Source organism: Urocitellus parryii, chromosome 6 (assembly GCF_045843805.1).
Source record: "Urocitellus parryii isolate mUroPar1 chromosome 6, mUroPar1.hap1, whole genome shotgun sequence".
In the NCBI taxonomy this organism is placed as follows: Eukaryota; Metazoa; Chordata; class Mammalia; order Rodentia; family Sciuridae; genus Urocitellus; species Urocitellus parryii.
This window is the reverse complement of record NC_135536.1, coordinates 23,488,644-23,512,052: the sequence shown is the minus strand read 5'-3', so window position 1 is coordinate 23,512,052 and position 23,409 is coordinate 23,488,644.

Below are 23,409 nucleotides of genomic sequence, written 5' to 3'. Positions count from 1 at the left end.
CAAAAACACACAGACCAACTCAGTGTCAAATTTACAGTAAAAAGCAATCATGACAGAGCCAAAGTGCCTTGGCAATTCAATACCAAGTACGAAAAACTGAACAAACCCTATGGACAGATTTATATGGCTTGTTTTATGGAAGAACTTTTTAAAATGGATGTATTAAACATTAAGAAACATTGAATACACAGTATTAAGTTCAACTATCCAAGCCAGCATCCAAATAATAAAAAAAGAAAGCAGATATTCATTTAGCAATTTCTGTTCTGGGTTCTAAAGAAATACCAACTCTGTTTTTTTTCTCTATGACCAGCAATATTATTTGTAAAGCATTCTCAACACATTGGTTAAATAAAATCTGTTCTTCAGCCAGAGACCAAAGACCTCTAATCAAAGTGTGCTTTTAGTAGCTCCTCTTACTGTGTTCAGGAAATTCGACACGATTATTGCCATTATTTCCTACATAGATGACTGTTGTATAATTGTCTATTCTCTGTTTTGTGGCCTTGGGGAGGACCATTAATGTGATGGTTGATGACTAGCCAAACCCCAAGATTATAAAGTGGCCCAAAGGGTTGTTTATGCCAATCTCCAGGAGGAAAAGTACTACATAATTACAAAATAACACATTTAGACTGGGGGTCGGCAAAATTTTTTCTGTAAAAGGGCCACAGAGTAAATATTTTAGGCTTTGTGGGCCACTGGTCTTTGTCACTACTGCTCAGCTCTGGCTACAGTGTGGAAGCAGCCATGGACAATATATAAATGAGCTAGCATGGCTGATACAATGAAACTTTTCTTATGAACAAAAGTTTGAATTTCTTATAATTTTATTGTGCCATAAAATATTATTCTCTTTTAGATCTCTTTCAACCACTTAAAAAATGTAAAAACCATCCTTAGTTCACATCTACAAAAAAACAGACAGTAGGCTCGAATTACCAAGAGAGTCATGGATGCCCACCATGATTTGACTATATTATGTTTCCTGAATGTATCTAATACCTGAGATAAGCATAATGAAGTGGACTAAAGTTGTATGCAATGGGTGTAACCCACATTTTTGAATTTCATCAAATATTAATTGAAGTTTACGATTTCCAGTATACTGTAATTTTATTGATTCAGTGCTTTTAGAGCCTCCAATTCATGATGAAAATATAGTGCAGAACATCTGAAAGCTCCCCAAAATTTGACTACTCATCAACTACAATATACTGAAAAATCATGTACTGTCATATTAATCCAAGATTTGTTCTCCATCGGACAAAAATTATTTTTAGGATTATTTGGGTTTATTATTTGGCTGAGAAATTACCTCATAATTACTTAGTATCCAGTCATGGGCCTTAATACAATTACATATGACCTATAGTCAACACCTTCATTGCCCTTGGTCCTCTGATACCAGGTATAATATTAAGTGAATAAATCCAAAGAGTTGAGTTAAGGTTGACTCTAATTGTTGGCCCTGGAAATGGCTCTGGTGAGAGTTAATATGGCTATTATTATTATCCAAACAGTGGGATACATCCGTTCAAGGCAGTATTCACTATTGTGGGAGCAGACACTTTGTGTAAGTTATTCGATACGTATGGCGGCATATTCTTCATATTATTGCAAAAGAAGGCAAATTACTATAGAGTTATCTAACCCTGTTCAATCATTTTTTTTATTGGTTGTTCAAAACATTACATAACTCGTGACATATCATCTTTCATACATTTGATTCAAATGGGTTATGAACTCCCATTTTTACCCCAAATACAAGTTGCAGAATCACATCGGTTACACATCCACATTTTTCCATAATACCATATTAGTGACTGTTGTATTCTGCTACCTTTCCTATCCCCTACTATCCCCCCTCCCCTTCCCTCCCATCTTCCCTCTCTACCCCATCAGCTGTTGTTCAGTTCTCTCCCTTGTTTTTTTCCCCCTTTCCCCTCACCATCTCTTATATGTAATTATGTGTAACAATGAGGGTCTCCTTCCATTTCCATACGGTTTCCCTTCTCTCTCCCTTTCCCTCCCACCACTCGTCTCTGTATAATGTTAGTCTTTTCCTCATGCTCTTCCTCTCTGCTCTGTTCTTAGTTGCTCTCCTTATATCAAAGAAGACATTTAGCATTTGTTTTTTGAGGATTGGCTAGCTTCACTTAGCATAATCTGTTCTAATACCATCCATTTCCCTGCAAATTCCATGATTTTGTCATTTTTTAGTGCTGCGTAATACTCCATTGTGTGTAAATGCCACTTTTTTTATCCAGTCATCTATTGAAGGGCATCTAGGTTGATTCCAGAGTCTAGCTATTGTGAATTGTGCTGCTATGATCATTGATGTGGCAGTATCCCTGTTCAATCTTATCAACTAATTAATCAGCAAGAATTTGCCAACTCTAGAACTTATCTGCCAAAGCTTTACAAAATTCTCTTTATGTCTTCTTTTCCATTAACATACCACTCCCAAGTTATCTCTCACGATTCAGTGGGCTTAGCAATTAATTTTCCCAAATTGTCATTCTTCCCTTACAACATTATTGAATTTACACTTCAGAGATCTAGGTTAGGCTCCAGTTCTAAGAGAACATAATTTCAATGCTTCAAACCATTCTCCAAGTCCTTCCATTCTCCACAGTGACATGTGCCTTCTTAGCTAGAGAGAGCAAGTACCTTCACCTTGTCTTTTTTCTTTATCTCTGACTTATTTATTCTCTCCTGTAATTCATCTTTACTATCATATACTGCCTTCCTCTAGCCTTGTTTCCTTCCCTCCTTTTATCAACCCCAACCCCTGGTTCCTTCCTTCCTTCCTACAAAAATAGCTTGGCTACTAGGCCCTATGCTTAGCACCAGAAACATAAGAACAAATATGACAAGGGTATGAGATAGATGGTAACATTAGATACACAAAGATATAAGAAACCATGGCGCTACCAAACTCTGAGCCGCACCCTCACTGTGCCTGGGATCCCCTGAGGCCTCAATGTCAAGAGGTGATGCTTTATTTTCAATCCCTCAAGGGCCTATTCCTTAGCAACCTTCAACTGCAAATACAGTTACATTTCCCCAAATTACAGCATTCAGAACTTTCATTTTTATGTAAACTATTTTAAACATTAAAAAATAGAATCATATAATATTTCAAGATACATTCTACTGTCATGTATAACTGAAAATAACAAATAAAAAAATAAGGGAATTTTTTAAAATTAAAAAATAGAATTAAAAAAGCCACTCATAATCTAATTGAACAAATGTTATTATCTTATCTTACTCAATTCAGATTTTTAAAAGTAAGAAAACATTTCAAGTGTAGTTAAAAGGATTTTTGTAGCTCTCCTTGGTCTTATCCAAAATCTCCACCAACCCTTCCCACCATCAACAACTATTCTGAAACCTTCCTATTCCATATTTTTAAACTTTTACTACAGAAATGTAGGTCTTGCACTTTTATCAAATGCATGTTTGTTTTTTAGGATGTACATGTTTTTAGAAGAATATATGATCCACTATATGATCCATTCTGAAACATGCTCTTTAAATGTAAGTTTATGTGTCTCCATACTGATGCATATAGTTTCAATTCTTTCATTTTAACTGCTAACACAATTAGTCATATGAATAAAACACAAATTATTTATCTTTCCCTTATTAATGGAAATTCACATTGCTACTAATTTTTCATTACAAACATAATGTTAAGTGGGTATTGTTTGTACATGTTTCTTTGTGGGCACAGGTAAAGATTTCTTTGTTACTTAGCCAGAAATGGGATACCTGAACCTTAGGCTATGTGCTTGCCCATTTCACTAGTTATCGCAGAGAGACCCAAATGTCCCTCCAAAGTAGTTGTTTCATGTGTTCTCTCACCATTAGAGGATGAGGTTTCTCTGGAGCCCTGAAGCAATTGGTGTTGTTGGACCTCTATGTGTTTTACTGTCTGATGGTTTTTAAATGTATCTTATCACTGCTTTCCAAGCTAGTTTCCATCCTCATTTAGCTCTAAAAGCTGTTCTTTTTGTGGATGTCACATAATCACCTTCTTGCCAAATCACAAAGACTTCACTTTACCAATCATTTTGCTTGACCTCAATTGCATTTGGCATGCTGGTTACCAACAAGTCCAGAGCCTCTTTTCCTTTTGCTAACACGCAACAGTATTCTAGGGCAGACAGGCATGGGGCAAGATGTCCCCTTAAGTGTTCAGATTTGAATTTGGTAGATAAGTCAAAAAATGTACTCTCCAAAGAAACAATAACAGAATTGCAAACCTGGAAAGTTAAAAAATAAAAGTAGCATTCATAAGATTAAATATATAAAACTGGGGCTCAGGATGTGACTCAATGGTAGAATAGTTTGCCTAATATGTATGAGGCCCTTGGTTCCATCCCCAGTGTGGTTAATAATAATAATAATAATAATAATAATAATAATAATAATATAATAATAATATCAAAACAAATATTTCCAGGTTATGGGTTGTGGGGTTATATAAAAAAATCATGAAAGCGCATGCATAATAAGCACTACATTTAACTCAATATACAACAATTTGTATTTTAGTTATGTTCAATGTAATGTGTGTAGAATGCATGTCAATTGATAAACTTATAGGTTTTTAAAACATAATATATATTTTATGCTTTAAAGAAATCAACAAAATTTGAATAAACTGTTGTATCAAAAAGGAGACTGTGGCTCTTATGAAAACTGTTCCTGGTGTATCTTCCATTTCTTTTCCCATGAGCTACAGTTTATTCTGACTAAGGAAGCCGACCAAGCTAGAACACAAATTACAAAGTAAGGCAATTTGGATCTGGTCCCAGGGACCTTTAACTGAGTCTAAGTGGGTAGTTGTAGATGGAAAATCATCTTGAAAATTGCTTACTGGAGTGTATACAAATCTGAAATAGCCAGCCCCACCACTCATTGTCCACCACTGATGTCACTGATGACATCAAGCAAATCTTTATTTAACAAGTTCATTCAATAGATATTTACTGAGTGTTTGGCTCAAAGATTCTTTTGACTCATGAGCTAGATCAATGAATAAGAAGACCCCTTCCCTCAAACAGCTTAGAATCCAAAGCTCTGTGAAAGTAATGCCAGGCTCTAATCAGTACCTCCTGTTTTTATGTTTTCTGAAGAATAGAGTATTTTTGTTTGGGGGGAAAAAAACAGGGTAGCTGTCATTGATGGCAGAAACAAAACTCTAAAATGAGAAAAAAAAACTGAAATAAAGTGAAGGGTCACAGGCATCTTAAAAAGGTGGTCAGTGGGCTAAGTCTAAAAGTACCGGTAATGGCATGAACTTTTGAATCACACTTTAGTAATAAAATACAAAAAAAATATTAAAAATTTTAAATCCTTCAAAAAAATCCCATTCTCATCCTACACCAAAATCTATAACTAAGAATCCTCAAGAGTCATGATAATTTTATGTGAAATAACCCTTTTAACTGTAAAAAGTAAAACCCATGCTTTTTGAGGGTAGCTGAGGGCACTCATTAAACCTTGCATTCTGAATGTTTCCACACTTTTTGTTAAAAAAGCACTATGACATTTTTTGTCTGAGTAATTTCTGTAGTCAATCTTCAGACAACCCAGGAGAGGAGACCATATTCAAGTTTGGCAAAAGATCAATCATTCATGTTTATTTTCCTTGATATGACTTGTGATGATTTTCCAAGTGGGAGTATACTCAACCATTAGTTTCAGCTGAATATTTGGCTAAATATTCTCTGGAATAAAAAATGCTCTTTTATCAAGCTTTGATGACAACTACATAGGTAAAATATCTTTGTGGCTCTGTCAACTCTTTCTAAATGAAGAAGCAGAATGGAGAGAAAGGGTACTATAGGAGATAGCTTTGCTACCCTAGAAATAGTGAGTTGGGAATCTGGATTACTGGCAAAAATACGTTCCTGTGCTATTTATCATCAAGCAATGATTCACCAAATGCTGCCAAGTCCTTTAACAGCAGATCTCAGCATCTTTACCCAGGGAGTCAATTATGAGAAAAACTGTGAATGAAACATCAGTATGTTTCTTTGGTTTGTGAAGATACATATGTGGATCAAGAAATGTTTGAGCTCCCTGGTAAGGTGCTTTGATTCTCAGAAAGAAATGTGCTTTGGCTAAGTTTATGAGCTGAAGGACCAAGTGGCCTATATCTGGAACACCAGAGAAAAGACTAACTGTGTCAAACTTGAAAAAATTATAACTGTCAGTGGATCTTGGCTGTTTGACAGATATACTTTAAGCATTGAGCATACTGCATTTGAAATTTCAAGAGAAAATTTCCAACCTCATTTCTCATTATAATAGATTTTTAAGTATTTATAGCCAAAACTCAGATATGGCCACAGTATATTAATGCCAAACACTCTAATTATTGTCTCAACTTGGTGAATATTTCAAGGACAATGTCTTGAAAATGATTTTAAACAGGAAAATAACAGAGTCTCATCTATTCCTACTGTAAGGAAAATATGGATGGTATGTTCTTAATTCTCTGGCAAAAAAAAAAAAATCCCTTTTGGAAACTCACAAGAAATATTTCCTAGCACTCAACTACACAACTAGCTCTGAATATACATTTTAAGATGTATTTTACTCAGTTTCCAAAATTAATTTTTATAAACTCGTAGCAGAGGAAAATATCACCTTAAAGAAAAGGAGACTTTCCTCATTTTTAACATTCATCAACATAAACACGTGACCCCAAATTTCTTCACTCTCAGCAAGTAAGAATATCTGTATAGCAGGGTGCTGTAGTACATGCCTGTAATCCCTGCAACTTGGAAGGCTTAGGTAGGAAGATCACAAGTTCAAGTCCAGCCTCAGCAACTTAGTGAGACCCCTTGTCTCAAAATAAAAAAAAATCTCAGTGGCAGAGTGCTTATTCAACATGCGCATGGTTCTGGATTCAATCCTCAGTGCTAAGAAATAAAAAATTTCAAAAATAACATCTGCATAACAGATTTCTAAATAAACACACTCCTTTGTTCTTTGTTTTTCACATAACCTAACATAGAAAAAGTCTATAACACCCAAACACAATCCATCCTCACATAATCAAATTTCTAAAAATGATGACCCACAAGATTAAAGAAATCTTTTCCCTTTTAAAAATACTACTGGAAATGATGTTTTTATCCTTCACTTTAAAATTGTAGAAAGTTTAGCATCATTGCCACTATCTTTCTGATCTATATCATGTCTTTTGTGGGTTTCTGGTCTTGTTACACTTCCTCATTTGAAGATCTTTCCAAAACTGGAGTTTTAGTCATTTTCTGCTTTATTTTTGACACCCCCAGAAAACTAATGATTTCTCATAATTTAAACAGTAATCTCTGTAAAGAGGATTTCTAGATATGTTCTTGACCTTTAACCAAGTCTCTGTTATTATATATTTCTTTGAAGCCATTCACCTAATATATACTGGGCACATATACCCGTCCCACACAGGCACAGAGGACCCACAAGAGCACAGAGCTGTCCAGACAGGAAGTTTCAGAAGTGCCACCAGTGATCTCTTTAGACATCTGCTTGAAACATTGCATCCAACATGCATTGTTTAAGATTCATCGTTTCTCATTTCCACTAGCACTCTTTATTAATATCTCTGTCAACACTACAATCACTCTCCTGTTTCTCCAATAATGAAACCGTGGAGTTAACTTGAATAATAGAAAGAGATGAGAGTATCTTTTCAGTATCTTCTCCACACCTATGTCATGTCTTGTCTTTTTTCTTTTATTTTTCTAACTGCTCTCTCAGCATTCAGGGTCTTTCCCTTCCAATCCATTGCACATACAGTCGGCACGTTAATTTTAGAATATTGTCTGCATAATGTCTCATCTCATTTCAAAAACAAGTTATTCATCACTATGAAATAAAATCTAAACCAGTCATTCTAGCATTCAAAACAATCCACAAAGGGTAAGGTACTTTCCGACTTCCTGCAACAGCTCTCCAAAACATATTTTCTGCTACAGTCAGACCACTCACTTCACTGTTTCTCAAAACACACTTTAATATTTTCCCTTCTCTGTTCAGCACCTTCTGGGGTGCCTCCTACCACCTTCTCTATCTGCTCAGATTTCACCCGATTCAAGATGTACCTGTCGTTCTACCTCCTCCCTTAACTTTTCCAACTAACATTCAACTCTCTCCAAAAAGTGTGGACTATTTTATCTTAGGACTCACCATATTTAATGATTTAGCTTTAAAAATGAGCTTATCTCATGACTTAGCAGAAAAAGAACAACTCAATTTCCTTAAAGTTGGCAACTTCATTTTTCACGTACATTCTTGTATAGGTCCTAGTGTTGTAATTCTGTTTGTCTAAAGGCTTACGTGACAGAATGGCTTGGGCTTTTACAGATTTAGACGTACCAGTCTGATCACATCTCCTAAGAACTGTACACAAATGAAGCATCAATGTAAGAGATCTAGCTTTTTACAAAGTGAGAACTTGTATCCCCTGAGGCAGTATGTCAATGGGATTTCCTCTGTGACAGGACTCCTATTTGTATTAGATCTCAAATCAAGGAATAACTCGGTGCTTCCAAAGAAACCCTTCATGATGACCCAATCAGAATGGCTTTCATGTCAGTTGTAAAAATTAGACATTATTTCCCATATTTGAGGTGACAGGTAAAATGGCAAGAACAGTATTTTGATTTTATGTTCTTTTTGTGAACTAAATGTGGGCATTTGATTCTATGAACTGAATTAGTACATGGAAAGTCTTGTGAAAGATTAACTCATTTGGATAAATGAGTTTATAAACACCATTTGCTATCTGCACAAAAGAATGATGGCAAGGGTTATAGATTAAGGAGAAAAAAATCAGATGCATTTACTGTGACTAACAGCACTAACACAGGCTGTTCTTGCTCCATTACTGTTTATTTTCTGTTTTTCAACACGCTCTGCATTTTCTCCAAAGAGTCTAACTTAGGGTTGAGCAGAGTATTCCTCGGACATGACCATTCTCAATCTGCAGCACAGCAAGTGCAAAGTGTGGATGGATATTATTCAAGAATTTTGATATGTCAGGAACTGTACCCTTGTGGCTCATAATTGGATGAAGTGCAGCCATTATACTGATTTGCCAAGGCCACACTTCAGTTTTTACTAAGTGCAGTGCCAGAAAAGACAGAGATCCTCATCCAGTGCCTCCCAATGAATATGTTTATAGTTCCTGTTGTTCTGGTAAACAGTCTATGTCTGCAAGTCACAGATAATTCTGTGGTCTGAGTAGCCTCATCTCCCCCATCCCTACCTTTCCAAGGAAAATAGGTGTCCAGTTGATCAATGATGCTTTAGAATGGACTCCTGAGGATTTGTGGGAATATACGGTTGAGATTAGCATAATCTAAATAAAGTGAAACTTAGGTTGGGCCAAAACAAAGATAATTCCTTCAGATATGGGTTTTCATTAGCTTTTCATTAAACAAGAACAAATTATTAGAAGGTCTCTTTTTAACAGTTTTGTTGAGAAGTTATTTGTCTGTTTTTGAGGTCGTGGGGTCTGAACCCAGGTCAAGTGTTCTATCCCCACCCCAAGATATAATTTATATAACATGAATTTATTCGTTACAAGTGTACAATTCAATGATTTTCAGAAAATCTATGTAATTGTGTACTTATCACAATACTGTTTGAAGACTTTCCATTGTGCCCCCAAATCCTCTTGTGACTCATGTTTGCTATTAATACTTAGTCCTACTCTGGCCTCCAGCAACCACTGATTTGCTTTCTGTCTCCATAAATTTGTCTTTTCTGGATGATATATATGAGATATGCAATTACGCATTAGGGTTGTTTCATGAAGTAAAATGCCTTTGAGGTTCAATTCCATTGTAGTATGTATCCGTGGTTCACCTCTTTTTTTTTTATTGCTGAACAATAGTCAATTATATATTTATCCAGTCATCAGTTTACAATCATTTGGGTGATTTCCAGTTTTAGGCTATCACATTAATGTTGATATAAACTTTCATAAGGCTTGTCTTTGTGTGGATATATGTTTTCTACTAAAAGTTATGAGTAATCTTCTCTCCCAGAAGTGATGGGAGGGGAGGGGAGGAGGAGGGGGGGAATGGAAGGACAGCAGAATAAAATAGACATTGTTATTGCTGTGGGTATATATATGTGACTGCATGACCAATGTAATTCTACAACCTGTACATCAGAACAATGAGAAATTATATCCCATCTGATTCAAATGTATGATATGTGAAGATCATTGTACTGTCATGTGTAACTAATTTAAACAAATAAAAAAAGAAAAGTTAAAAAAAGAATAATCTTCTCTCCCCACCCCACCTAAAAAATTAGTTCCTTTTCTTAAGTATCACAATTCTAAACTACTGGAATCGTAGGGGGAAAAAATAAAACACACAGAAAAGAGCAACTCCAGTCAGATTTTTATAAAAATGGAAAGCCTGACCCTATTCATTTCAGTGTGCTTAATTCATTACCTGACTTTTCCTCAATTTTATTTTGGGTCCAGGAACTTGTATATAAAGAAATGGCACAAGGTCAAATCAAAATGCTAGAAAAGGTAGCCCTTACCAAGGGTCATGGCACTGTTTCTTCCCGTATACAATAGTTTAAAGAACACAATAAAAATTTCTCTGGTATTGACTTATTCGATGCCATAGAGTTCTTGAGACATACAGAACAAAAACTCCCCTATTAAGACTCGAGTCTCAGTTTTAAAAATATTTATTCTAAGAAGTACTTGGCTCTCTATTTTTTAATCCCCAAACAGAAAACTTTGGCTATCAACTTATAGATATGGGAGTAATTTTATGTTAGGTAGGCTATTTGCTGTGACCCCCAACAATTCATAGACTGAAGTCATATTCCACAATGTGATAGTGGTAGGAGGTGGAGTCTTTAGAGGATAATTAAGTTTAGATGAGTTCATGAGAATAACTCCTCACTAAGTAGTTAGTGCAAGAGCAACTGCTGTCTTCTACCTGGTGCAGACACAGCAAGATGGCGGCCTCCTGCAAGCCAGGAAGAATATCCCTTCCCAGATGGCACCTAAGAACACTGGCACATTGAGCTCAGACACCCAGCCTCAGAACTGCGAGTAATAAACTTCTGTTACGTAAATCACTACGTAAATCTATGGGTAATTTTTTTACAGCAGCCCAAACTAAGACAATCTTCTCAATCATCTTCACCCCAACTCAGAGAACTACTTTCTTTCTCAAAATAAGGTCAACAAAATTATAAAAAAAGAAAATGGATATTATTTTGTTGTATTTTTATTGTATAAATTATTATCTTGAAACTTTATGAAATTAAAGAAGGTTCAGCAAGGTTTGATACTTTGTAGACAATTTATTTTGTAATAATTATGTCCTTGCAGAATTTTTCACATTAAAAAAATGATTTTAATTTGCCTTAGTGCCAACAGTTTTAATGAGGGCACATATCCCTGAAATTACTATGTAAATCATTGGAAAAATGTGGGTTTTTTACAAAATGTATTCAGAATGATCTGTGAGTGACATAACACTTGGTAAATTAAGGTGGTCAGGCAATCTGTATAAGAACACAAGTGTAGCCCTTCATTGAGGCCTTTGAGAAATGTTTCTTATTTTGTTATCATGCTAAGCATTTATATCACGGTAACTACAACAGTCATTTCGTATATGACAAAATAGAGAAATATATTACAATTTTTTGTAATGACTTTAAAAAAAGCATATAGAATATTACCAATAGGGATATGTCTCTGGGACAAATAATGGAAATACTTTTTGTGAAGTCATGTGGTCAGAAAAAAGGCTACTAGATAACTTTCAGCTGTAACAGGACAGTCCCTTCAAAACCAAACCATTACAATTATAAGAGTAGGTCTTTCTGCATTCAGAGAATATTTATCTAGGGAATAGAAGGGCAAAGATACTGGAGTCTCAGTTCAAATAATAAATCTTGTTTATTAACTTCTTGGTTGTCAGTATAAATAAATGACATTCCCGGTCCTGCTGGTACAGGATCCATGGTGTGTAGGCCAAATTGAATGCACAGTGGCTGTGGGACAGTAGCCACAGGTATCTATGGAAGTATCCTGGAGTTCAGAAGAAAGATCTAACTGGGGATGCCTTTGGAAGGCAGGACAATGTAAACCACGACAAGGACAATTTTCAGACTGAGAATAAAAGTAGAGAAAAATCTCCTAAATGTTCATATAAAGAACATGGAGAGAAAGGGGAGTCTGCAAAGATCAGTGGGCTATCTGAGGAGTCAAAAGAAATGAATGTACAGTGACCAGATGCTCTGCCAAGTGCTCCAGAGAGGTCATGAACAGAAAATCCTGAAAAGCATCCATTTGATTTAATAGTCAAGTAGTCACGAGGTTATTAGTCATCTGAACCAAACCGCAGTGAACTGAAGAGGGGAGAGAACAAAGAGATAAAAACTATTCTTTCAAGATGTTTGACTCTGAGAGAAAGAGAAAGAGATACATCAACAGTGGGAGAAAAAGGGGAAGGAATATGAAGTTAAAGACATCTCTGTAGTTATTGAGGTAACTCGAGAGTCTAAAGGAAGTTTGGGAACCAATGAGAAAGAAGTAAAGGGGGAAAGATGGTAAATGCAGTTAAGAAAGGAAGTCTATCAATGAATGTTAGATATTTGACCAATAAGTTTAAGAACTAGTGGTGCAGTCCAACCTCTGTCCACTTTAGACAGGAGGGTTTCTCACAAGAAGCTCTCTAACAGCCTCCCTATACTGAAAGAGTTTTCTCTTAATTTCCAAAACCCTGGAACCCCAGTTGGTTGTGCTCATTTCTGCTTGTCTACCTTCAACCCCTGCCTCTGCCTTGATATCTGTCTGTGCCATGCTCCAAGGTGGGTTGTGAATAAAATGTAGGTCATCCAATTAAATATGAATTTCCAATAAACAGTAGTTTTGTGTAGTGTAAATATGTCCCTTTCAATGCTTGGAGCATCCTTATGCTTAAGAGTTACTTGTGTTTAATTGATATTTGCATTGAACTGAGTGAGCATCCTGTGTTTTTATTTGCTAAATCTGACACCCCTTTCCCAAGGGTCAGATGGGCTGGTTGGCTTTCTCCTTTGATTCATGGCTACTCTTTTTTTTTTTTTTTTGTATTGGGGATTGAACTCAGAGACACTTGACCACTGACCCACCTCACCAGCCCTATTGTATATTTTATTTAGAGATAGAGTCTCACTGAGTTGCTTAGCACCTCGCTTTTGCTAAGGCTGGCCTCACCCTCCTGAGCCGCTGGGATTACAGGCATGTGCCCCTGCACCTGGCTTATCGCTACTCTTTATGGTTATCTCAGAACCCTGTTACCCAGTCACTCCTATCTGAGGCTCCGATCAAGAAGTGTTCATATGCTCTGATAGTATCGTAGTCCTCAAATATAAACCCTGAATCACATATATGTGTTTGGTAATGGGTTCTAGGGTGACTTTTTTTTTCCCGTAAGACATGCTTTCTTAATCACATGTGATTCAAGTAAATATCAAAATCTCCTAGCATTCTGTCATGAGCAAACTCTCTGGTAGGTAAATAGCAATGGGAAAGAAGATAGGCGACTGCAATTTTTATTTTCCCACAGATAATCCAGGAAGCAGGTAAGAAAGAGGATCATATTTAATCCCTGTGGGTTGGTTGATACATAAGGGTGGGTAGATTAGGCTAGAAAATCTGGGTTTGAATTTTCCTCCTCTTGTCTCAGGGGACGGCCTAAAGTCAGCAATTTCTGGCCCTCAGAGTTGCTGACCCAACATGATGGTTTATAATAAATACAATAACATAGGACTCAGTTAATTTATGCAATCCTGGTCTGATCTATAAACCCAAGTATATATCAAGCACATATGGGAAAGAATGGGAGAAGTACATGGTGTTTAGTCTTTAAAAATATAAAAAACACATTTCGCCCCAAGCATTTTCCCCCCTTCATTTAAAAGTTAAATTGTGTATTTCGGAGACAAATCTAAGCCATGTGTCTTACTTCTCTCTAACAGCAAACTTTTAAAGAGCTCACTGTTATATCAAGGACTTCCAGAATGTCATGTTTTATACTAAATGAGAATACAACATTTCTCCTAAAGACCTAAGAACAGTCACTCTCAAAAATATAAAGATATGGCTCTAAGGCAGATCTCAAAAAATGCAATAATAACCTACTTTCAATTGATTGGTTTATATCCATTCTAAAGATAATTTTCATTTGATCAATGCCGTCAGCAGCTGTAACTTTTATTTAAAACCTATTATGTACAAAGTCCAAGGTTATGTACTTTACAAACATTAGTTCTAAACTCAGATAGGAATATATTACTAACCTATTTAATAGGTAATGACATTAAAAGTCACAAGGGTAAAGCACCTAAAAGGCAAAGATGAGTTCTGCCTAACACAAAAGTCCAGGGTCTTACCATTTTCCCAAACAGTGGTGAGCTCTCTTATAGAGAAAGCTAAATCATCTCTACTTTCTAGGAGTTGATTTTGTCTATGATAAATACAGAAAAAAAGCATACTGGACATGGATTTGGCAAACCCATTTTTAACTCAAAAGAGAACAACACATTAGGATGCTAAATTTTTAGACATAAAAATCTGAGGATCTAATTTATCTTAATCAGAAAATATCCCAATTTTCTTCATGAAGATGATACATAATATATCCAATCTCCAGTGCTCCCAAGTTTTTTTGTTTGTTTGTCGGAGGGATGAGAGTTTTATCTATTTTATGTTTTTTTGTAAGAAAAGAAAAAGAACACTTTTAAATTATACATATTCCAAAGATTCAAGAGGGGAAAATGAATAAAAACACAGGTCCTGGATTCCGACTCTCAATTTCCAAACCCTGTTTTGCTATTGACTTGCCAGTGATTCAATTATGGTCCATTGCCTTAACTGGTCTGTATTCCAGGGTCCTCATCTACAAAATGGACATAATAATACCTATCTGATAGGAATGTTATAATAATTAAATGAGATTATATTTGGAAACGGTTGGCCTAGTTCCTGGGACTTAATAAGCATCCTATAACTGATGGTTGTGGTTGTGACTAAAGGATCAAGTAGCAAACTTTGGCAAACTTTGTGGAGTCATGGAGGCCAAGGAGGCGACATTTTCAAATAATTATACCCCATGAGAGGAAAAGGAGAGACCTAGCTAAGTGCTTGGCAACACTGGAAAGAAAGGGGAAGAAAGGTGACTGTCAGAATTGGCCCAAAGAAAGACACAGACACAAAGGAAGGGGACAAACTTACCATACACAATGAAGACAGGACACTGACATTTTTTTTTTAATGTGACCGGTTTGATTGTCATAAGCAAGAAAAAAAAATATAGAACGTCAAAGAGATTATTTCTTTCAATTAGGAGAGATTAAAAATTAAGAGATTCAGAATTTATGTGGTTTAGCCATAAAAATAAGCATTAGTCTATGTGCCTTTGGCCTAAAATTCACTACATTAGACATTTGATGGCTCACTAAAAGTAGTGAGAATAATGTGGTAACAAGAACCAAACAGTGGAACTTTGAAAACTGTAAAAAAAAAAAATTGTCATTTTTTGTTTGTTTAATAAGAATGGAATCTGGTTTTGAGTAAAACATTTAAATATTTTCTTAGACTAAGAGTCAGCAAACTATAGCTTGTGACCAGATATGGCCCATTATCTGTTTTTTTTATAAGGAAAGTTTTATTTGGAACCCAGTTCATTTTTTTAATATATGGTCCATAACAACTTTTATATCAGAATGGTAGAGGTTGAATAGCTGCAACAGAGACTATGTCTGAAGAATCTCAACATACTTATTATATGATCCTTTATAGCAAAAGCATATCAATCCTTTCTTTGCACCATGAGGTATTTTGTACTTGTCTGCTCAGTTGTGATAATAAAATGCCTTGAACTGGGTATTTCAAACAACAAACATTTATATTCTCTGGATGACAGAAGTCCTAGATCAGGGTGCCAGAATTGTTGATGTCTGGTGAGGCCTCTCTTCCTGAATTGATAGATAGGAGTCACCTTGGCATGGACTCACAATGTAGGAGTGGGAGGGTGGGAGAGAGGGGGATGGTGGGAGAGAGGGAGAGGGGAAGAGAGACAGAGAGGGGAAGAGAGAGAATAGGAACAGGAACTCAAGCTTAAGCATGCTTCTTAGAAGGACACTAATCCTGTCAAATCAGGGCCTCACCCTCATGACCTCATTTAACTTCATTACCTCCTTGTAGGCCCAGTCTCTAAATATAGACACATCGGATCGTAAGAATTTGGAAGAATATAATTTTGGAGGATATAATTCAATCCACAGAATATTTCAAAATTCCAAATTCTGATTTAGCCTGAAATATCCATGGTGTTTCATTCCCAAAGAACCACCCAATGTGCCTTTCTAAACACATCTGGAAAATAGGTTGAAAACAAAGTACGGTGGAAAACTTCCTTGTTGACTATGAATAGGCTATCCAGAAACCTTGCCACAAATGTTACCCATGGCAAAGCCTGGAGGAAAATCAAGATGAAATGACTTCTGGAGGGCAGGACAAATTTCTCCATTGCAAAACTGAAACACACCCATTAATTCATCCCCCAAATGGTAGTTTCCATCATGTGGATGCCCTTTTATCTTACTAAGGAAAACAGCAGTACTTGAGGACAATCTGTGACCAAATGGGGTTAAAAGATTCAAGGAAGCATCAATGGGTCAAAGTCAAGTTGTAGACCTCATCACTCTTGTGCTATTTACAAAAAGGATAAAGCTCTATTTCTCCAAGAACCACAGAGTATTTTAAGAGACACTACCTCATTCATCTTCTGAGTTCCTTTTGAAGTAAAGTGTCCCACATTTTATTTCTAGTTTATAAATGGGAAAACTAGGGCAGAGAGCAGCTCTTGCCTCTCCCCAGGGTGAATCAATCACTAGAAGAACTAAAGGTAGGAGAATTTGAAGTCCTTTGTTCTTTATTCATTCAGTCATGAATCCGTATGTTGAATACCTCTGCATGGACCAACTGCTCACTTGGATAAGGTATTACTCCATAATCATGCGTATTTCCTGCAATATCAACATGGTAGATGACTCCCTCACTCTGGTGCTTTTAATAAGTCTCTTCTCAACTCTAAGTAGTAAAACACGAACAATGGGAAAGAAATTTCAAAACAGAATAAGTTATAGCCAAAGACCCCCAAGCAGTAATGGGTTGAAATGCTAGTACCATACTGCCTCATGACAAAAACAGACTCTAGCACCATCTAGTGAGAGACCAGAGTGACTCAGGGATTATTAAAATAGTTGTCATCCTGGACAAGAGGTTTGAACTATCTTCAGATTAAAGTTTACTCCTAAGCACACAAATATATCTTTATTCAAGTCATTGTAGAAGCACTTCAAGGGTTGATCTTGGGGTCACCTGTTGTCCTTTTTTTCAGTGATACAAAATAAAAAGGACAAAGACTAGCAAGGGATGAGTCACAAATTTAAATCAATTCCACTACCAGCTCTTAGGTTTGACACAAATTACCCAATGTCTCCAAGTCTCTTCGTCAATATAGTGAGGTTAATGCCCGTCTCATCGGTAGTTGTGACGATTACGAAGATAGAAGAAACTTCCTTATACTGTGACTCTCAAAAAATATTGATTTTCTCTTTTTTTCTCAAAAGATTCCCATGATTTTTCCACTTCGTACTCTATGGGTTCACTAGGGCTGCCATCATGAAGTACAACAGACTGGGTGGCAGCAGGCTTGGTTGGTTCAAAGCCCAGTGAAGGAAAGTTCTGTTCCTGGTGAGTTGAATCCATTTGTACTGGGCATGTTCTGCCTGTGTCTCTTGCATCTGTTTTCCCACTGTATGAGCCTGAGTCCACATTTCCTTTCCTTAGAAGGACATCCGTCAGATTGGATAAAGGCCTACCCTAGTGACATCCTTTCAATTTAATTACCTCTTTTGAGACCAATCTCAAAATACAGTTACATTCAAGGTCCTGGGGTTCAGGACTTCAACATATGAAGTTCTTTGGGGAGAGGGGTAGAAACATACAACTTAGACCATAGCAAGTATAATAACGCAGACGATCATGCAGCATGTAAATAGCAGAGGTGGGATAAGCCCAGCCGGAGCCTCCTGTGACATAGACGGGCTGCCTCCTCAGAGAGCCAAGCCGAAAAATAACGATTTATAGATCAAATGGAAGATCTCATTCACTTTGGTTTGGGGCAAACTGTGTCATCTTTTCCCTCCAGGATCATAGGTTTCTGAGATAAAAGGGATTCTACAAGTACAACAATGTATTATTAATTACAGCAAGCCCTCAGGTACCCTGGGCAAATAAGAAGGTAGAATCAAAACATGTGTCCTAACCTCTAAACGGATTGAATCAACAGTTCTTAAGTTATTATGCTACCCAGAGTGCTAGAGCAACTTTGGGAAACTTCATTTTACTATTTAGCTGACTCAGGAAGGGCTTTTGTAACTCCTAGCGAATCTATAGTACAATTCAAAATCTTCAGCTGCTAAAAAATCCGTACTCTCCAGTTTTTATTAAAAAAAAAAAAAGTGCCTGCCAGCATTTTCCAAATGTATTTTGTGAGGTGCACATATGTTAATATAAGTATAGCAAGATTGTCCACCTCATCGCTCTCCTATTAAACAGATTTCCCTTTACAATCTCCCTCAGAGGCAGCCTCTGCAGTTAGGTTTAGAGAGAAGGGAATTGCAGCACTTTTCTGCCTGATGTACCGTGAATTCCACACTCTCCCTTTCAGTCTCTCCACCATGGCTACTCATGTGCCTGGTATCCAGTCTTTCTCTGCCTGGGACAAATAAAAGAATAAGTCATAATGATTAAACATACACAGGAGCTTCAGAATCCCCAACAATAACACTCTCTACTTATTGTTACCAATATTACCTTCATTTATTTTAAGTATCTATGTGAGTTTACTTCTTGAAAAGGGAAGAACCCAGCGCAAGGATAGCAATATCAAACAGACTTTGTTTTGAGGATCCAAATGAAAGAGGCTCTGGTTTGAATCTTCCTACTTGAACTGCACATCAATTTTGAAGCCAGTTTGGTGTAAATTTTCCTCAGTGACTCTTCATCGGTTTAAAATGCCAGGGTTGAGCTGCCATGCACACTCAACACACAGTGTTTTACATGGGTAACTTGCAGGAGCCACATTTACCTCCAGCTCCGACATTCAATCCTGAGTGACAGTTTAACCAATCTCCTTAGTTCTTTCTTCTCTCTTTTTCTTTCATTAGCAGCTGATCACATCCTTTCCTTCAACCGGAAATATTTGCATTGTACAAACATAACTGGTTTTACATTCAGCACACAGATCTTGGTTTCTAATGCCATTTTCCAAAAAGGGAGCTGGGGCTGATTCTAACATGGAATAGAAGATATTCAAGAAAAGCCTAGAGCTTTTTGTAGTGCCAGAAACAAGAAAGTTCTAAAATAAGAAAAAAAAAATAGAGGGCTGGGGTTGTGGCTCAGTGGTAGAGCGATCACCTTGCACTTGCGAGACCTGGGTTCAATCCTCAGCATCACATAAAAATAAATAAGTGAAATAAAAGTATTTTAAAAAATAGACACCATAGATGATGGATACATACATCATGCATATATACATAGATAGATAGGTAGATCCCATAAAATAATTAACAAAGGAGCCAACTGGAAAAAGCTACAATGGCCAAAGCTGTGGCAATTCTAAAACAAAGAAATAATACTGAGCTGGGTTATAACACAAAGTATAAAATAAATACTGAAATAAATAAAAGGTTGAGTAAATACACAAAGCAGAAGAGACAAATTTTTTATGCAGGAAAAAAACACTCCAAATAATGTTGCAGATAATCAGTCTACAGAAGGAAAAGCTTAATCTGCACCCATCCGGCTTTGAATGCAAGGTGGATTTAGTGACTCACTTGCACAGAATAGAATATGAAGGAAAATAAACAGTGAACTCTGTGGAGTAAAGCAATGGTCAAGGTTAACATACCCACTGATAAGTCATCTTGATACCTATTGTACCCCCCTGATAAGAAGTGGACCTTTGTGATACACACCCAAAACTCATAATCCCAACATAAGCATGAGGAAAATGCAAAAAAAAAAATCAAGGTACATTCTTTAAAATCTCTGCACACTTCTCTTGAAAATTCTCAGGATCATGAAAAAAAAAATAAGAAAACTGTCACAGATCAGAGAAAACTAAAGGGATGTGCCAATTAAATGCTAAGTGGACTCTGGGTTAGATCTTGAAACAGAAAAAGGTCATGAGTGACAAACTGGTAAAAATCTGAATGAAGTCTGGGGTTTATCTAATAACTACATACTAATGCTAACTTCTTAGTTCTAGTCCCAGGGTTAAGAGAAATGCCAACGTTATAGGAAATTGAGTGAAGAGCATAGAGAATTTCTCTATACTATTTTTGTAAGTTTTCTATACGTCTAAAATTATTCTAAACAAAAAAGGATGACTTTTGATGATTAAAAAGCAAAAATTATTCATGGTTTTAATATTTTGTGTGCCTAAGACTTTTAGTTTACCACTACAGAATCTCCCTTAACAAAAAGAGTGGTAAAGGGCTGGGGTGGTAGCTCAGTGGTAGAGCACTTGCTTCACACACATGAGGCCCTGGGTTTGGTCCTCAGCACCACATAAAAATAAACAAATAAAAATAAGTTTTAAAAAAAGTGGAAAAAACTAGCAAAGGGGAAATAATAACTCAAATGAAGATAGTGATAACTTTTAAGGAAAAAAGTGAGCTTACTTCTATATATTATACTGAAACATAACTTATAGGCCATAAAATTTAAAAGTTTGGGGTTTGTTGTTTTGGGTATATTCACAAAGATGTACAACCATTACCATCCTCTGATTCCAGCATTCCAGCACATCATTATCACCCTAAAGAGAACCCCTAAACCCATAGCCTCCACAACTACTAATCTATTTGCTATATCTATGGATTTGCATGCCCTGGACATTTCATAAAAATAATATTATACAATTTGGGGCTTTTGTGTTCAACCTATTTCACTTAACAAAATGTTTTCAATATTCTTCCATGATGTAGTATGAGTCAGTACTTTATTCCTTTTATGGCTTAGTAATCTTGTATTGATATAACACATTCTGCATAATCCACTCATCAGTTGCTGCACAATTTGAGCTATTTCCACTCTTTAACAATGATAAACAATGCTGCTAGTATAAATAGTCTTATACAAGTTTTGTGTGAACATATGTTTTCCTTTCTCAAGGATATAAGTGTCTATAGGTATACTCCTATGAGTAGAATTGCTGTGATGTATGGTAATTCTATTTGACCTCTTGAGAAATTAACGAACTGTTTTTTTTTCAAAGAGAGAGAGAGAGAGTCTTTTAATATTTATTTTTTTAGTTTTCGGTGGACACAACATCTTTATTTTATTTTTTTGAACCCAGTGCCTGGTATATGCCAGGCGAGCACATTACCGCTTGAGCCACATCCCCAGCCTAACAAACTGTTTTTCAAAGTGGTTGTACCGTTGGCATTATAATCAGCAATATATTGAGTTCCATTTTTTCCATATTCTTGCTAGTACATATTATCTATCTAGACTATAACAATTTTAGTGAATATAAAGTACTATCTCATTTCCATTTGAATTTTCCTAATGGCTATTGTGTTCTTGGCAATTTCTACATCTTCTTAAGAATGTTGCCTGTTTGAATATTTTGCCTTTTTTAATTGCATTGTCTTTTATTTTAATTGGTACTTATTAATTATATAGAAAAGTGGAACAATATGTAATGACCACCTTTGTCTCTTGAGTAATTTTGGCTTGAAATCTGCTTTTCCTAATATTAGAATGGCAACTCCTGCTTGCTTTCAGGTTCCAATTACATGGAAAATAATTTTCCATCCTTTCTCATTCAGTATGAATATCTTTGCCTATAAGATGTATTTCTTAGAGACAACATTAAATTGAACTTTGTTTATTAATCCAATATGTCAGTCTATGTCTTTTAACTAGAGAATTAAGACCATTTTCCTTCCGTGTTACTATGAAAAGGTATGTTTTGCTTCTTGTCATTAGGTTTTAATGTTTGATTTGTTCCTAATTCTCATTTGCTTATCTACTCTTCAAATGAGTTCTTTCCCATGTTCTCTTAATTATTTCTAGCTCCTCCTTCTGTGTATGGGATTCAGTTAAGAATCTTCTGCAGTGCTCGCTTTATGTTCATGAATTCCTTTAGTTTATATTTACCTTGGAAGGTTTTTACATCATCTTAGATTCTGAAGGATAGCTTTGCTGGATATAGTAATCTAGGTTGACAGTGATTTTCTTTTAGGAGTTGAAATATATCATTCCATGCCTTCCTGGCCTTTAGAGTTTCTGCTGAGAAATTTTTTGTTTTTCTATTGGGTTTGCCTTTATGAGTGACTTTCTTCCTCTCTTTGATGGCTTTTTAAATTCCTTGTTTTGAATATTTGGCATGTAAGTATATGTTAAGGTCCTGCATATGTGGAATTCTAAATGCAAGACCTGCATATCCATCTCATTCTCAAGATTAAGGACATTTTCTATTATTATTTCACTGAATAATTTTCTATTCCATTAGTCTCTATCTCCACACCTTTCTCAAGACCTATGAGTCTTAAATTTGGTCTTTTAATGTAATTCCAGAGTTCTTGTATATTATTTGTAGTTTCTTATTTATTTTCTTGATTACTGTCTGAATATTCTAGTACATCAAGCTTGTCTATGAGCCTTGATATTCTTTCTTCTGCTTTATTTAGTCTATTGATGAGATTCCACTGAATTTTCCATTTGAGCTACTGAATTTTCATTTCCAATATTTCTGTCTCTTTGTCAGAATCTCTATCTCTTTATTGAATTGCTCTTTATTATCCTATTGTCTTCCTCAGTTCAGTTCTTAGTTCTCCTTTAGATTCATTGATCATTTGAACATTCAACTTTTTTGAATTCTATGTCTGGCATTTCCTCCACTTTGATATACATGGATTCCATTACTGGGACGTAATGAACGTATGGAGCTGATTGTTACATTGATTCCTCATGTTTCTGTGCTTCTATATTAAAATTTGTGCACCTCTTGAGATGGATATCTCCTCCGTTGTTGTAGTGAGGATTTTTTAGTGTGCTGCACTAGGTTGCAAGTATTTCACAGCATCATCACAGTACCCATTCAACATGTTCAAAGTCATATGTTAAATCCTCAGCACCACTCCGAGAGTAGAGCTTGATAGCAAACCATATAACAACATATAATAAATATTAATTAAAATTCTTCTCAACTCCAATAAGAAAAAAGTAGAATAATAATAATGCAGAACAGGTTGAAAGGCAATAAAGCA